The sequence below is a fragment of the Balaenoptera musculus genome, chromosome 4, assembly GCF_009873245.2.
Source record: "Balaenoptera musculus isolate JJ_BM4_2016_0621 chromosome 4, mBalMus1.pri.v3, whole genome shotgun sequence".
NCBI classification, from domain to species: domain Eukaryota; kingdom Metazoa; phylum Chordata; class Mammalia; order Artiodactyla; family Balaenopteridae; genus Balaenoptera; species Balaenoptera musculus.
In genome coordinates this window covers 71774972-71792523 of record NC_045788.1, presented here as the reverse complement: position 1 = coordinate 71792523, position 17552 = coordinate 71774972, and the positions used below count along the sequence as shown (strand labels likewise).

The following is a 17552-nucleotide window of genomic DNA, read 5'->3' as shown; positions in this document are numbered from 1 at the left end:
GCATATCACACACACACATACACACACACACACACACCCCAGTTGTTTGTCGCAAGCATGTGCTGCATATTCTCTCAGGGTCCACCTTGTGTCCCATCCCTTCCCCTGACTCCTATCTTAATGGAGAGGTTTTTGATGACACAGCCTGGACTCACTCTCAATAACTCATTCTTAGTAAATCGTCTCTGTTAGAATGAAGGACTTGCTTTCCATATATTTCTCCCTTTCAGCATCAGATCAAAAGGAAAGAAAAAGATGACTCACCATCTCCTGTTCTCCCAGTGAACTTGTATGACTGTCTCTTTCCTCCTGAACCTGGGTCTCTCAAACTGCTAGCTTTCCATCTCTACTCATATTTCTTCTTAAGAAATTTAACCACTGTGGAGTATTTTTCAAATGGATGAACACTTCTAACAAAAACTGCTTTCTTGATGGGTCCATATCCTTTTGACTTTCTAATATTTAAAAATGCATTTGGATACAAAGGCCTTCCCCATCTACCTTATCTGGAATAGGTCCTACGCTCCTGTCCACCCTGGCTCACCTTTCTCTATTTATATAGCCCCACTCATTTTTAAAATCAAGGTTTGTTTGTTTACTTGAATTTTTGGTCTGTCCTCCCCTGCTGGGCTGTAAGCTCCATGAGGGCAGAGACCACATCTGTTCTGCTCTCCAATGTGCCCCCAGCACCTAGCAGAGTGCCTGCCATGTAGGAGAATCTTGTTAGAACGTTTGTTGAATGGATAAATAAAGTAGACTGTACATAATAAGTGATATATCACTTAGCTAATTAATTTTAAATACGTTTAACAAATTTAAATAAATTTCCTTAGCTAATTAAAAGTGAAATGCAGGATGAAGTAGAGTGGAGGGTAAGCAATGCCAGCTTTGTCAGGATTGAGTCTTTAGAGAGTGGAGCAGAGTACATAGGAGCTAACAGAGCTGACGGGTCAAACAAAGGCACCTGTCCTCGTGGGTGTAAATGCCCACAGCTGCCCAGGGGTCAGGGAAGCTGAGGGAGGACCTAGGGGAGGTGAGGGCAGATATGGGCCTGGTCACTGCTTCATGCAAAGGAGGTGGGCCAGCAGATACACGACCCTATGTGTGAGCTACAAAATGACTGCTGCTTCACTTCCACCCTCCAAATCTCACATGAGAATCCCTCTGGTGGCCCACCCTACCCAAAAACATGAAGGAAAGGAAAGTGTAATGTAGCCTAGCCAAGTTAACACATTACAAAGCCACTATAGTAGGCACTCACTGTTCGTTGAAGGACTGCTTGAATGAATGAATGCTTGAACAAATGAATGATTGAATGAGCTGGCATGGCAGCAAGAGGCATTTGGCCATCTGGTCTCACCAGAATGAGCACTCTGTGAGGGATGGGATTTTTGCAGGTTTCATTCATTGCTGAATCCCCAGTACATGGAATGGTACCCAGCCCATGTGGGTGCTTAAGAAAATTTTGTGGAACGAATATTGAATGGTTCTGGCCCAAAGTCAAAAGGACTTGTGTGGAGTCACTAGAAGACACAACTGAATGAAAATTTTTCTTTGGTACAGGGTGTGGGAAATGCATGAGGAGCCATTTTATACATTTAGCATAAATGGGCATGACGTGAAACAAAGGCAAAACCATATTTCCTTCTCTTACAACATATCTCAAGAGAGCAAAATATAAAATCGTTGTAGTGACAGTGGAGCAAATATCATAAATAATATGTCAGTTATAGAGAAGCTTGGCTACTAAGAGCCAAGAATCCTGGCTAAGGGGGACGAGAGGGGAGAGGAAAAGTGAGTTAGAAACATTTTATTCACAGCTTTCTCCAGGTCCAGGTGGGAAGCTACAAAGCAGAGTAAATCCTAGAAGTGGCCTTGACCTGCTGTGAAACCTGACAGGCCACGGATACCCCAGGGCCAGAGTTATTCAATTACAACCAGGCTATACCCTGAGGCAGACTCCTAGAACTTAGCCCTGGGAGGGCTCAAGGTTTAGCTCAAATATTCCACTTCTCTGTTGGAAGGTCTCTGCCGGAAGAGATACACATGAACTCTGATGCAATTGGAGCATCACTTTCACCTTTTTGTCTCCCTGCCCCTCATATGATCTCATTTTTGTTTCAAAAGATACATGGCTCCTCTCTATAACTATTCTACAACCCTATCCCTATATATCAGAAATACCAAATGGTAACCATGGTTCTCTCTGGCTGGTGGAATTACTGGCTTTCATATGCTCTTCTTCTTTGTATTTTCCTGTGTTTTCCACTTTTTTTGAACTTGAATTACTTCTGTAATCATACACACCAAACAGTACAAAAGTACTTTTAAGTACTATAACTAAGGGTAACTGGAGCAATGAAAAAGAGAACTATTGTTTGCATATTTTCAAAATAAATATTGCCGGCAGCATCTTACATCTCAGCATGAGCAACTTAAAGTGTAGATGCTGCTTCTAAGCTACAGTGTCATTGATATGTGAGATACCTGTGATATAGCAACAATATGGTACTTGTACTTGGTACTGAATTTCTTCTAGATGTAGCACCCTGGGAAAGTTTATGATCAGCCAAATGTTGTTGGTTTTCAACTTAAATTAGACTTTCTTTGATCTTTATACCTGATATAAACTAAAAGACTCTCTATTTGTCCACAAAAACGCAATAAAGAAAATGAGATAACTTTCCATTTATTATGTGTGGTATCTGCAGAATTACAGACCTAAATATAAAAGAAAAGATGTCAAGGTGCCAGCAGCAGCACCAGATTCAAGATGGCAGCCAGCAGGAGGCTGATGAAGGGGCTTGAAGACATCCTCAAATGTGAGATGAAAAACTTCCTTTACATCTAGGTTGATGAAGCTAATTTGTTGACCTGGCAAGGGCTTATGGTTCCTGACAACCCTCCATATTGATAAGGGGGCCTTCAGAATCGAAATCAACTTTCCAGCAGACTACCCATTCAAGCTACCAAAGATCACATTTAAATCGAAGATCTATCACCCGGAACATGGATGAAAAAGGGCAGGTCTGTCTGCTGGTAATTAGTGCTGAAAACTGGAAGCCAGCAACCAAAACCAACCAAATGAACCCCCCAGCACAAGGACAGTAAAAGATTCTGTAAGAACGTTGAAGAGTTTACAAAGAAATATGGGGAAAAGCGACCTGTGGACTAAAATCTGCCACAGCTGATTCCAGCGTGTGAGCAGAGACCCTGAGCAGTGCATTCGGATATCCCAAAAAGCAGGACTCCGTGGAAAATTGACATGTGCCACCACCCAGCATCCGCTTGCGGCAGTTACTAATTTTCTACAGTTTTCATAATCGAAAGTGGTCTAGGTAACCTGTAAAGAAAGGATTAAAATTTTAAGATGTTCTAAGAAAAAGAAAAGAAAAGATATCAATAAATGGTGTCAGTGGACATGAAAAATGTGGTTACCACTGTGTCATGGATCTAATAAGCAGTATAATGCAAAAAAAAAAAAAAAAAACCAACAGAAAAGAAAACTAAACTGAATATTTGGCTTTAAATTAAAGCCAGGGCATGGGCTTCCCTGGTGGCGCAGTGGTTAAGAATCTGCCTGCCAATGCAGGGGACATGGGATCGAGCCCTGGTCCAGGAAGATCCCACATGCCGCGGAGCAACTAAGCCCGTGTACCACAACTACTGAGCCTGTGCTCTAGAGCCTGCGAGCCACAACCACTGAGCCCACATACCACAACTACTGAAGCCCACACACCTAGAGCCCGTGCTCTGCAAGAAGAGAAGCCATCGCAATGAGAAGTCCACGTGCAGCAACAAAGACCCAAGCAGCCAAAAATAAAATAAATTCATTAAAAAAAAATTATAACCAGGGCATATTTGAGGACCAAGTTTTATGATTCATCCCTATTTTCATAGCAGGTTAAAACCCATTGACAATAAAAAAGTATCAAAGTTTCTTCACCCAAATATCTCCAAACAAATCACTAGAGGTGTCCTCAGTAAAGTGGATATGGAAGATTAAGATCATTCTAGACTTTGGAGAGCTAAATTTTATGTTTCCTCCTGCCCTAATTCTTGGTAGAGGTGAGTCAATAAGAGGAAAACTCACTTCTGTCCCCAGGTCACAGCCCTGGTCTTCCTCTGCTTCTCCTCTTCTCTCAGACTTCTTCCTTATTTTATCCCCAGGTTGGGTGCTTCAGCTAAGCTAGGCCCAGGGCCCTCCTGAGGAGTGAAGGCTTGGACTGAGGACAAGCTCACTGCCATCTCCCATCATTTGTATCCAGGCAAAAGTGGGTGAAATGAGCATCAAGGGCAGTCTTGGGAAGGGAGTGAAGGATGGAGGCAGAGGGAGAGTCAGCAAAGGGGAACTGGCTGCCTGAGAAGCATGTGGAAGGGAAAGGAGCAGTCCTCTTGGATGGGGAGAATTGCAGGAACGCTGTATGTACATGTCTGTGTCCCAAGTTTGGTTTGCACTAGATGAGAGAGTGACCTCTTTTTCCCACAAAGAACGCTTGTCCAAAATCAGCCAGGCACTTCATTCTATGCTCTCCAGATCAGCTCAGGGCTCTCACTAACTTCGCAAGGCTGGTTCTGATCTGACCACTAGAGGCTTATCATAAAGAGTCTGCCCTTCTCCTGGAGTCCAAGGACCTCAGCTCTCGGCCACACACAATCACATAGATATATAATTAATATATCTATGATAAACCCTCCTCAAATAATCAGTTCTTCAATTTGGTGGAAGAACCAACCAGACCATTTGGGTCCTGCAAATAAACTAACCCATGGAATCCTGGAATGTTCCCATTCTCAACACTTATTTTGTGCTGGAGACTTTCATATTTACCAAGTGTCCACTAGACAGTGCTAAACAAGTTCATAGGGGTAAGACCATGAGAAAAACACACAGAAGAAATTCTTCTGGTGTTAAAACAAACTCTGTGAGGACAAAATGTACTTGGAGTTCGACTTCATCTCTTCTGTCTCGTGGTGGGTTACTACAGTTCATCAGGAAAATAGTTTGAAATTTGCAAAATCTCCAAATCCTGCCTTGGGGAGTCTGTGCCTGTTGGCTTTCTCACAGCTTCTTTGTGACCATAGGATGGGTTTAATAACCACACTCTGGGTTGCACAACTATTATTATCCCCATCAGAGAAATGCAGTGCAGTAAAACAGAACCTGTGTTTGCATTTCCTGTTTCATATAAACAGTTTCATCTAAGACAACAGCATATGCTATTTATCCATGACTATAGTCCTCTCCTGGTGCTGAGGCTGGAGGGCCTGCAGCAAATGGTTTCAAAATGGAAGCATCTTCCTCAACTGCACTCTCCACATGGCCTCCTTTCTCACCTCACAGCCTATCTCTCTGACTCTCTACCCCCATGGTGGGTGCATAAAAGAAATGGGGACCCAGTGAGTCTTGGTGCTTCTGAGGAAGCCCACAGGCCCTGATCAGAGCTGACAGTTTGGGAGGTAGAGTGAGGCCAGTGGACTTAAAGATGCAAGCCGAGTTATGTAGGAATCCAAGGATTTTAATGGTTCCTAAGCTAATACAACCTTCCCCCAACTTCCCTTTCTGACTCCCCTGACCTGCCTGGGGTCTTGTCTTCTTCCCATACTAGGTACCAAATCACAGTCATAGAATGTTAGTGGCAAGAAAGGATGAACTTTGATCTGGGCAGAGGAAGTTCCTTGCCAAAGTCAGCCACAGATTGATGACAAAGCTGGGCCTAGAACCCTTCTGTCTTGATTCACAGACCTGTGCTCTTTCCAGAAGCCCTAACATGAAGAGGATTCTTTAACTGAGCTGTTATGGAGATTCTCACTGATTCTTGGCTGTAAATAGTAATGGCCTGTCAAGATACCAAAACTGAAATAAGACAAAATAGGATAAACCTTCGTTGGCTACAACATCATTGAGAGGAGACTACAAACTCCCTCATCCCTGACACTCTCAGGGATCTGAGTAGGGTCTAGTATCATGGAGGACAAGGTTGGTCACTTGAATCCTTCCTTCCCTCTGCTGTCCACCTGGTGACCATTCACATCATGACTCATCCCTAACATGTTTAGCTGTAGGTCTCTAAAATTTTAGACGCTCAGGAAAGGAAGAGGCCTTAAAGAGCATACAGAATAACCACATGTCTGCGTGTATCACATATGTTAGAAGCAGCTGCAAGTCTAAAGGCAGCCTCCTATGCCTGTGTCCACAGATCCCTGTGGGACTTGAAGATCTGGCAGTTATCTGGTTAATCTGAACAGGTAGCAGTTAAGCTGTGTATTTCAAGCCAGAATGTTCACTATGCCACTTGCATTATTCTATTTGGCAGTCTACACTGCAGGACTCCTATAGTAGAGCTAGAAATCCCCCTCCATTTATCCAGTTTTCCAATCTAAAGTCCTAAGGGTATCCCTCTGCTCTGCAGGACGTCCTAATGTAGCCATTTATCCCCTGGGCCGTTTCCTTGGCCCACGCTGTCCCTGGACCAGAGATGTGCTTCCTCCCAACCCAGCACAGATGCTATGGGAGGCCTGGTACAGCGACCTGGGCTCAGCTGACCCCGCCACTCCATCTGTTCATGGGAACAGTGCTTCCTTTGTACCATTGTTTGGTTTTTTGTTTTTTGGTTGTTGTTTTTTTAAATTTTTCCTTCTCCCCTGTTTCAAACTCAGTCCCTCAGGGCCTCAGTTGAAGCCATCCCTGCCCAAGCACATACCCACACCACAACTTGTAATTATTCCCTAAGCAGGCCATGGATATCTTTTCAAATAACCCTCCTGAAGTGGGAAGGTCCTGGGAAATCCAGTCACTTCCCCTCAACTGGAGGCACCAGCTTCTGGAAAATTCCACAGCTCTGGGCCCTGGCTAGTGGGAGAAAAGGGGAGGGGGTGAATTAGGTTGATGCCTAAATCTTTAGACCATCTGTTGGGTTCTTTTGAGTGAGTTAGGGTAAATCTCAATGAAGTGAAATTCTCAACCTGGAATAGTTATGACAACCTGAGGATCATCTCAGGCCAAATGTAGAGAAAAAAGACAAAGTGTGTGTGTTCATCCCTTAGGGTTGTGAGGTGGGACCTTCCTTCAGGCCCAGCAGACTTTCTTCAGGAGACCCCTTCCTTGGCCCTTTTAAGAAAATCACGGGCCTTCTGGTCATGATTGAAATCTCCCTTTGAAGCAGATTTGATGAACCAACGCTTTCGTTCACATATTTTTCTTTTAAAAGTTGAGTCTGTTTTCCTAAATTTTTGTTATTCTAACTACATCAAAGCAGCCCAGTCCAAAGACATAGAATGTGCTAGGAAAGCAGACATTGGATCATTTAGGGCAAAATGTATATAAGGCATGTTTACTTGAGAGTTCATGACACCAAAGATAAAAGGATTTCTGGCTGACAGGTCAACAGGCTTCTTTCCCTGGAGACTAGGGTCCCCTGTGGTCCCAAGTTACCCAGAGTGGTACCTGCAAGGCTGAGCCCTGAGATGCTAAGAGTCCCTAAGCTTTGCCCATCTCTCGAGTGGATATGGCTGGGGAAGGGGAAGGTAAGAGACAATTTGCAGCCCCTGGATGGGCAGAACGGAGCTGCCCAGGGCCCTTCACAGCAGGGTGCAGAGATCCTGAGTCTTCAGGAGTTCGTCTGGTTAATGGCCATGTTCAGCTTCTGCTACAAAGGCCACTGATCCAGGTGAGGGAAGCTGAGAAACAAGTGACCAGAGCAACTACTCAGAGGGGAAAGAAGCCAGAATAGCAACGTCCACAAGGACAGGGATTTGATCTTGTACATCTCATCTTCCTGGTGCCTAGCAAAATGACTGTCCTTACGAAGTGCTCAGTAAACATTTGTTAAATTAATAAATTATTGATTTATGAGAACAGGTCAAAGATTTAGGCCTGGGGTGGGGGAGACAGAAGGAAGTCTAAGGGGATTAGTCAGAAACCTCAAGGGAATCTTGGTAAGTCAAAGAATCATTGACTCAACAGAGGAAGTCCCTTTACTCCAAGACCCAAGTCCAAATGCAGCTCCCACTATGGTTGTGACATATGGTATGAGCTTAGTGACACTTGAACCTTCTCACGTCAAATTAGATGGCGGCCTGAGGTTAGGTATTGCCACTGGGGAAACAGAGAAGGGATGAAATAGATATTTAGGAGGCTGGATGGAGAATATTTGGAGACAAAGTACGTAGGTACTGAAGAAAAGTGACTCAAAGGTAAAAATAATATAGAGACAATATCTTCTTCACGGGGTTACTGTAAGGAGTAGATGAATTAGCACACAGAGTCTCTGGAATAGTATTTGAGTGCCATTGGGTAGGTTCTTAATAGAAAGAGCTTTCCTCCTCCTCCTCATCCCTCTCTATTTTCATTAAAGATAAGACTATCCCACCTGAAAACCTGAGAGTGCCCACCCCAAGGAGGCTCTGCCAGCGGTGTCTTTATGTGAAACTCATGATTGAAGGCCATGGACACACCCGTGCCTCTACTGGTCCCCACTGAACAGATAGAAATAAAAGTGTCTTCTCTCCAGGGCTGCGTCAGGAAAACCCTGAAAGCCATTCTCTCACAGTCAGAATGTTTTCTTTGTTCCTCTGAGACAGAACCAACATCTCTGTAAAGGACAAAGAGCTTGACTCATAAGCCGAGCAGACGCTACGGGCTGAGTGATGGCTACACAGGGGTAGCTGGAGCTGAACCCCTGAGACTTCAATATTTGTTGTGGTATATATTATGACAAGGTGCGGGAGACCTTTTCAAAAACCAAATACGTGTATTTCTGAATGTGAGGTTCACGTGCAGCCTCAGACCTCTCCAAACTCACTCATCCTAAGCTCTCCTGATGTGTCTTCAGGGCCCCCAGAGAACGGAAAAGGACCAGACGTGTCTGGCCACATTTCTGATTCTTTCCTTCCAAATAGTTTCATGCCCTCACTTATTCAACAAACATTTACCAAGCTCCTACTTTGTGCCAGGCACCGTGCTGGAAGCTGGAGCTTCAAAGAAATAAGCCCACATCCCGTCCCACATACAGCCCTGTAGGGAAGACAGACAAACCACACACTAGAACACTGGGGGATGTGTTAGAGAGAGATTGTGCAAACAGTCCTGGGAGCACAGAGGAGGCCACAGAGCCCAACCAGTGTTTCAGTGTTCCTGGAGGACCAGCAAGAGTTGACCAGGTGAAGAAGGCAGGGAGGCCTTCCAGGTAAGGGAGCAGCAGCAAGCAGGATGGCAAAAGTCAAGCAAGACAATGACTCAGTGGTTCTCACCTCCCTGCACCTTCAAATCATTGGCAGAGCTTTTATTTTCTTAATTTTATTTTTTATTGAAGTATAGTTGATTTACAATGTTGTGTTAGTTTGTGGTGTACAGCAAAGTGATTCAGATATAGATATATATATTCTTTTTCATATTCTTTCCCATTATGGTTTATTACAGGATATCGAATATTGTTCCCTGTGCTGCACAGTAGGACCTTGTTGTTTATCTATCTTATATATGGTAGTTTGTATCTGGTAATCTCAAACTCCTAATTTATTCCTCCCCCGCTTTCCCCTTTGGTAACATAAGTTTGTTTTCTATGTTGGCAGAGCTTTTAACAGTTACTGATGCCTAGGCCCTCACACAGATCTATTAAGTCAGAATCTTTGGAGATAGGGCCCAGGAATCAGTCTTATTAAAAGCACCCCAGGTATATGTGACCAGAGTTAAAGACCACTGGACTAAGGAAGAGTCACTAACACAAGACATTTGGGGAAAAAAGCACAAAAGAATACTATAATAGTTCACTCCATCAATAATTCTGAAATAGAGGGTCTTAGACCCTATGCAAAGCATGCAAGACCAAGGGATGCATTGATGTATTCCTGAGTCAGTAACAGATCTACTATATAGTCTCCACCCAAACCCAGAAACCAATGAAATCTGTGGTTCTCAGTCACCTCCTCTCCCCCACACCCACTTGCTCCCTCCAGGAGACGTAGCCCATGGAAAACCACTTGCCATTCTTAATGGAGTATGCTGTGGCTCTCAAATCCAATAATACTCTCTTCATCGCTGTAATGAGGACCTACTTGTATTTCAGAAAACTTAAAAGGAGGCTTCCAGGCCAAACACAAAACTCCAGACACAGTACAACAATACCACTTTTGACAAAGTACATAATAAATCAATAAATCAAATGGTCATTTTCTTAAAGACTTAGATGAAGACATAGAAATCCTGTTCTTCAAATTGGGGCATGTCCCATTGTAAGAGGGACTACCTTGGACCAAGAGACTGGCCAATAGCTCCCATTCACGAGAAGATGAATTCAGAAGTGGTTATGAATCCCAGTTCAGCCACTCGCTGCATCATGTTGGGCAAGTACTAACCTGTGAGCAAGTTCTCTGCTCCATGAAATGGATATAATTATATCTACCTTTCATGGTTGCTCTTGGCTTAAAGGAGATAATATATGAAGAATACCCAGCATAACAAGTGTCTAGTACCCGAGAGCTGGCTCATCAGTCAGTGAACTCTCTCTGTTTATTCTACCATCACTTTATTATCGGAAATTGTGTTACAGGAGCAAAAGTAACACAGAGGTAGAAGGATGGGCCAGGTCACGGTTCTCCTCCTGCTGCCACCCTCTCCCTCCCTCTTATCTTCTCCCTCGAGGCAGCACGTGGCACCTGAGACTCTCAGTCTGCAGGCTGCTCCTGCCTCTCGGGGGTGCGCCCCAAATACACATCTAAGTGTGTGATGGTTCAGCCCCTCTACCCAGATGAAGATAGCATGTGAGAGCCTGGAGTCTGGCTCTCTCCCTCTGTCACCTGGGCCCCAACCCAAATGTGACGCTCCATCACCTCCTATTTATTGACCTCTCTCACCAGCATTGCGAAACTGCCCTTCACTCCTGCACACTCAGTTGGACTTAATTAAAGAAATTTCTCTCCCAGAAGGTATGTTCATGGAAATTATGTCGAATCAAGCAGGGACCCCAGACATCCTCTCTCAGGTTCCTACCCTTTTTGTGCCATGGACCCACTGACAACTCAGCAAAAATGTCCATAAATTCGTAAAACAAAACAGGATCGCAAAAGCATTCAATTTTATTGAAATGGGATTCTATCAGCCTCCCATGGAGACCCATGGATTCCATATTACAAACACCTGATAGTCAAACCCTGGACTGAAAGCTCAGGAAACTCTCCAAAGTCACCCAGCTAAGAGGTAAGAGAGCCGAGGCAAGAACCCCATCGCCCTATTTCCGAACCCAAGCTCTGTCCACCAATCTATTTATTATCTTAGAAAATTAAAAAATCAAAACAGAGCTCTTACTGCTTCTGCATTAAAAAATCCTGAATTTTGGTCCCATTAGAAGGCTTGGAGGTGGCCCTGCCGGCCCTGTATATCTTCATAAGAACTGGCCTTAGTCTATATTGGATTACAAAACTGGACAAAGATTGTTTCCCAGCAAACATCTGGAAAAGCTTAAAGCCACAATAAGTTGACTGAGGTAACTGGTAGCAGACGTCCCAGCTCCTGGAATTTGTTGGATGACAGTGTTGGATGATAGACTAGATGGATGGGTTCAATTCCTCTGCTTTCAGGTGGCCTTTGTCAAGGAGTCCAGAACACTAGTTTCTGAGCCTGGTGCAGAAAACTCAGCCCTCCTGCTTGCCTCAACATTTCTCAGGAATTAGTAAGCAGTTGGTATCATCTTTCTCTGCTGAGAAGGTTGGAAGGTATTAAACCCCTGGCCAATCTCTCAGTGAACCCTTTTACCCCTTTCTGTTGCTGGGGCAATAGAACATAATGGTTAAAAGTATGGGTTTGGAGTTACACGTTAGGATTTAAATTCTCACTTCATCACTTTAGAAAAGTTGCATGACCACATCTTCCCACCTCAGTTTTTTCATCCCTCTAATGGGTCTAGTACTAATGCCTGCCTTGCAGGGTATGTAACAATTAGAGCTAATATATGGAAAACACCTATACAGGACCTGGTGTTGCAGTGTTCAATAGTCAGGAGCTATGATTATAATTAGTCCTAGGTTGAACCCTGCCCCTTCCCCACTATGTCCCTTAATAAATGAAGCAGGTGTTAAGGCAGGTGTCATTAGCAGAGTGACTGTGTTCAAGGAAACCCATTTACCATGATCAGAGCAGAATTGTTGAGTTTCTCCAACAGATCTCAGCAAGATAAGTGACTTGACCACAGTCACACAAAGAGAAAACCCCACATCTTCTTACCACCAGATCTACACACCTCCCTGCATCTGGTTGCCTCCCCTCTGCATCCCCTCCTGTTTCTATGGGCCCAGAACCCTTGCTCCTCTCAAAAGCCAGCCTCTCCACCTGTGCTCTGGATCCCACGCCCTCTCTCCTGCTCAGGATTGCTCTTGCAGTCTCCACCCCGCTCTCCTACAGCGTCAGTATTCCTCCTCTACTGGATCAGCCCCATGTGCATGCCCTGAGCTTCCTCCTCAACCTCCATGTCTCCCGTCAGCTACTAAACTCATTTCTCTATTTTCCTTCAACTTCAAAACTGACTTGCTGTTTCCACATCCCTTCCTCAGCACACTCAAATTGGACTTCTATTCCCATTATCCACAGAGACTACTATTGTCAAGGTCACCAGTGACCTCCATTTGCTAAATCCAGGGGCCGCTTCTTCGTTATCGTCTTTGAACTTTCAGTAAACGTTGATTATTTCCTCCTTCTTAAAACATTTTCTTCCCTTGGCTCTGTGATAACCCACTGTCCTCTTTTACTTATGTCTCCTTTACTGGCTCCTTCTCCTCTAGTCAATCTCTCTAAGTTAGAGCGTAGTAGGGATCTGTCCTGAGCATCCTTTTCTCCCATTACTGTGTGCTCTCCCTTCGTAACCCCATCGAGTCCCATGACTTTGAAGACCATCTACATCTGGGGTCCCCAACCCCCGGGTCTCGGACCGTTACCGGTCTGCAGCCTGTTAGGAACCGAGCCGCACAGCAGGAGGTGAGCGGTGGGTGAGTGAGCGAAGCTTCCTCTGCCGCTCCCCATCGCTCGCATTACTGCCTGAACCAGCCCCGCAACCTCCTGTCCGTGGAAAACTTGTCTTCCACGAAACCGGTCCCTGGTGCCAAAAAGGGTGGGGACTGCTGATCTATGTGCTTATGATTCCAAAATCTCTACCTCTAGCCCTGACTCTTCCCCAAATCTTGACTTGACTATCCAACTGCCATCTTCACATTTCCATATGGATGTCTAACAGGCAACTCAGATATAATTTATCCATGAAAGAACTCGAGTTTTCCTCCCAAACTTGCTCCTTCCTCAGGCTTCCTAGTTTTAGTCATTAGCGAGAGCGTTCACCCAGTTGTTCAACCTATAAATCTAGGAGTCAGTCTTGATTCCCTTTTTTCTTCATTATCAATATTCAATATATCAGCAAATCTTGTCCACTTTATCTCCAAAGCATATTCCAAATTCATCTACTTCTCTCCATTTTCATCACAGTCACTGTGGTCCAAGCCACCATTACCTGAATGACTGCAATAGCTTCCCAGCTGATCCATCTGGAACCATTCTACAATCCACAATTGACAGGGAAGCCTGAATAATCTTGTCACATTCTTATAGAATGTACAAGTACATGGCTTCCCATTGTACCTGAAATGAAACCTAAATTCCTCAAAGCAAGATGTAACATGGTTTCTGCCTACCTCTCCAAACTCACTTTGAATCACTTTCCTCCTCATCTCTCCACTCCAGCCAGACTGGTCTTTCTGTCCCTTGAAAACCTGCAATCTATTCCCACCCTAGGACCTTTGCACTGGCTGTTCTTCCTGGAATGCTCTTCCCCCTGATCCTTGAATGACTGTTTCCTTTCTATCATTAACATCTCACTGTAATGTCAGTACTCAGAGAGGCGCTTCCTGACCACAAAACTGAAGTAGCCCACCCAGTCACTCCCTATCACATCACCCTATTCTCTCATATATGTTTTCCTCTCTGTGTGTCTGACTCTATTCTGGATGGTAAGTCCCACAAGGGCTAGGACCTTGTCTTTCTTCTTCACCATTACATCTGCAGGACTTAGAACAGTGCCTGAACATGGCAGTGCTTGATATCTGTTGTCGAAAGAGTGAATGAATGGATAAATGAGTTAGTAACAGAGCTAGGACCAGAACCCAGGCCTCCTGCCTTCCAGTTCCGTGTTCCTCCTCCATGCCATGTCAAGTTGTAGTTTTCACCAGTTTGATTGCTTTCTTGCTGTTCAGCAGATGCTTGGCATCCTTCAACTCTCAGCTGGTTCCAGCTCCTAGTGATAAAGTAAGTGGCCACAAAGGAGCAGGAAGGAGAGGAAAGAGGGCATCTGAATAAATCATGAAGTATGTGGTCATCTCCCAAAATAATGAGAATTAAACACTCAATCATCCAATTACATTTAGTAAACATTTATTACCTACCAGGCATTAGGCAATTTACCAGGGACAAAAAGACAAACCTACTCTGAAGGATCTGACAGTCTCCAGGAGGAGATGGTGGGCCTAGTGGTGATGCTTGACATGGTGTGATGGGCCTGAGAACAAAGTAACATGTGCTGTGGAAACACAAAGTAGAGAGTGATGAACACTGCATGGAGTGGGCCAGAATTCAGGAAGACAACCGGAGAGTGGAACTTTTGAACTGAGTCTTAAAGAGTGAATACCTGCTATTGAAAACTCATAGTCTGGGTTTTCACATGAAAAGTACAGTTGTGTTTCCCCTTCATTTTACTTGACAAAAAAAAAAATCACTTTAGAAAGGCATACAGGATGACTCTGGTAGTTGAAAGAGCCACGTATTAATAAACAGAGAAATTTCCATCTGGGAAACTTTTTTTTTATGATGGGATAGTTCTCTATTTCTTGCTACAAAAAGTCCACCAAAACAATTTCATCTTCCCTGAGGGTCTTATGGCGAAACCACTGAGGCAATTACCTACATGATGAAAGATCACCCAACGAAAGAACTACTTCCCTATAAAACCACAGGCCATCTCCTTGAAGAAATGTGCTGTCATGTAAAAACAAGCTTTTACAGCAAGTGAAAGAATGAAGTAGATCTATGTGAATTGATATCAAGAGATACATTATTACATAAAGACAAGAAAGCTTCAGTACACTGGATATTGTTGCTATTATTGTTATTATGTTGGGATCTGTCTAGGACTACTTAGAAGAATAAATGCAAATGTAACAATCTCTGAGGTGTGGGATTATGAAACACACTTTCTGAGGCCTACATTTTGGTACTATTTTAATTGTTTACAACAAACTGCCCTATTTTGGAATTTAAACATAAAGACTTGTTTAGAACACAGTTCTGATTGGTCTTATAATGCTTAAGAACTTGTGCTTGTCTCTACATTCCAGAAACATATAAAAAGAGGATTTCCCTAAATTATATCATTTGCTAACACCTGCAGAAAAAAATAAACTGAGACCCAGAAAGATAATGTGATTTTTCTCACACTATGACTCCTAGACTAGTACCTTCAGTACTAGTACCTCCACTAGTACCTTCAGTTCTTGATTTCATGCTGAGGATTCAAATATATAGATATATCAATCTTAACTTACACATTTGGAAATTTAGCAATATTGCTTTGTGGAAAACTGTGCAACAATTTACTGTAATAGTTACAGGCCAGTACTTTCCCCAGAAAACAATTCAAATAGAAGTCTCTTGAATATTACCTCTAGTCCTTGTGCATATCTTAGAATACTCAGTAAATTCTTTGAATAGATAGGTCCCTTCCATTCAGTTTATAAGTAGTTACTGAGCACTTATGATGTGCTCTAGCCACTAGGGGTACAGCAGTAAGAAAATGAGACAAATTCTCTGTACTTGTGAAGCTTAGATCCCAGTGGGGAAAACACCATAAGCAAGAAAAAACATAAATAAAGGATATAATTTCAGGTAAAGATATAGTAAGGATATAATGAACCAAGTAAAATGATAGTGACAAGAGTGCTATTTTTGAAAGGTCAGGAAGGCCCTTAAAGCAAGGACATTAGATCAGAGACCTGGACGAAGGAGGGAGCCATGCAGAGTTCTGAGGGGAAAGCATTACAGGAGTACAGTCAGAGTCAGTGCCCTGAACAGGAAGAAGAATTCCTTCTTTTCCTGAAAAGGTAAAGAACATCCCAAAGAAAGAGCTCTCAAAGTTTGGTATGTTAAGGTTTCACTCTTGGTGCTGTTGTTATAAGGTTTAAAGGTCTAGTGTTGTAAATTTCTCTCTATTGCTTACAAATTCGAGAATGAATTTTATTTAGGAATATAAGTCTGGTACAAAAGTACTGTCTTATCTATGTGTCACCTTCTGCCAATGTGGTAAATATATATACAATGGAATATTACTCAGCCATAAAAAAGAATGAAATACTGCCATTTGCAGCAACATGGATGGACCTAGAGATGATCACACTAAGTGAAGTAAGTCAGAAAGAGAAAGACAAATACCATATGATAGCACTTATATGTGGAATCTAAAATACCAATTTATCTACAAAACAGAAGTAGATTCACAGACATAGAGAACAGACTTGTGGTTGCCAAGGAGGAGAGGAGGGGAGGGGAGGGAAGGATTGGGAGTTCAGGATTAGCAGATGCAAACTATTTTATATAGGATGGATAAACAAAAATGTCCTACTGTATAGCAGGGGAAACTATATTCAATATCCATGATAAACCATAATGGAAAAGAATATGAAAAAGAATATATATTTTTATAACTGAGCCACTTTGATGTACAGCAGAAATTAACACAACATTGTAAATCAACTATACTTCAATAAAATAAAATTAAAAATTAAAAAAATAAAAAACCTTCTGCCTATCACAAAGGCACGGAATCCAACGCCTAAGAGTCTTTCCAAAGCTGTTCATTCCACAGAGAGAGACGAGGCCCAACCAAAAGTGCCCCTGGGCTTAAATCTGCTCCCTGTCCCCACTCCCACCCCAAGCAGAACGGGCTGCCTAGAATATGTAGCTGAGAGAGTCATCCAAGACTCAAGAGAGAGGAGCTGCAGAAGACACCTTTGGTGTTCTCAGCTTTTAGCCCCTACACACCCAACTCTGGTGGGGACAGAAATGACAGTCTATCCTTCACAGTGGGGAGACTGAGGCTCAGAGAAGTGGGTGGCTTGCCCAGGATCACATAGAAAGCCAACTCTGATTGCTAACCTTCACCCTGTTGCCTGCGTCATGTTCCAGGCCAGGGACCACATGGGTGGAATTCAGGCTCCATTTTCAGGAAATGTGACTGTTGCTTTTTCATTTACACAAAAATGAAAAATAAATAACAGATGTTTGAACACATGTTGCAACTCATCTTACTGGAACTTAAAAGTGCATTCTGACTGAGAAAATTAAATTAGAAAATCCACACAGCAAAAAAGATGTTTTGAATGAAATGCACTTTGTCTTTCTCTCTCTCTCTCTCACACACACACACACACACAAACAATATCTCGTTGTTTCTTCTTCAGGGAGCAGCTGTGAAGGAAACTGGGGGAGGGAGATGAACATAACATCCCATCTTTGTGTTTCATAC

General features: G+C 43.3%; 1 protein-coding gene and 1 pseudogene across 2 annotated transcripts in view; both read left to right on the top strand.

Moving 5' to 3' along the window:
• The window catches only part of APOD (apolipoprotein D), a 71211-nt gene that overhangs the window by 39251 nt on the left and 14408 nt on the right, over positions 1-17552 (top strand). The window lies entirely within an intron of this gene.
• Positions 2774-3423, top strand: LOC118894934 (annotated as a pseudogene).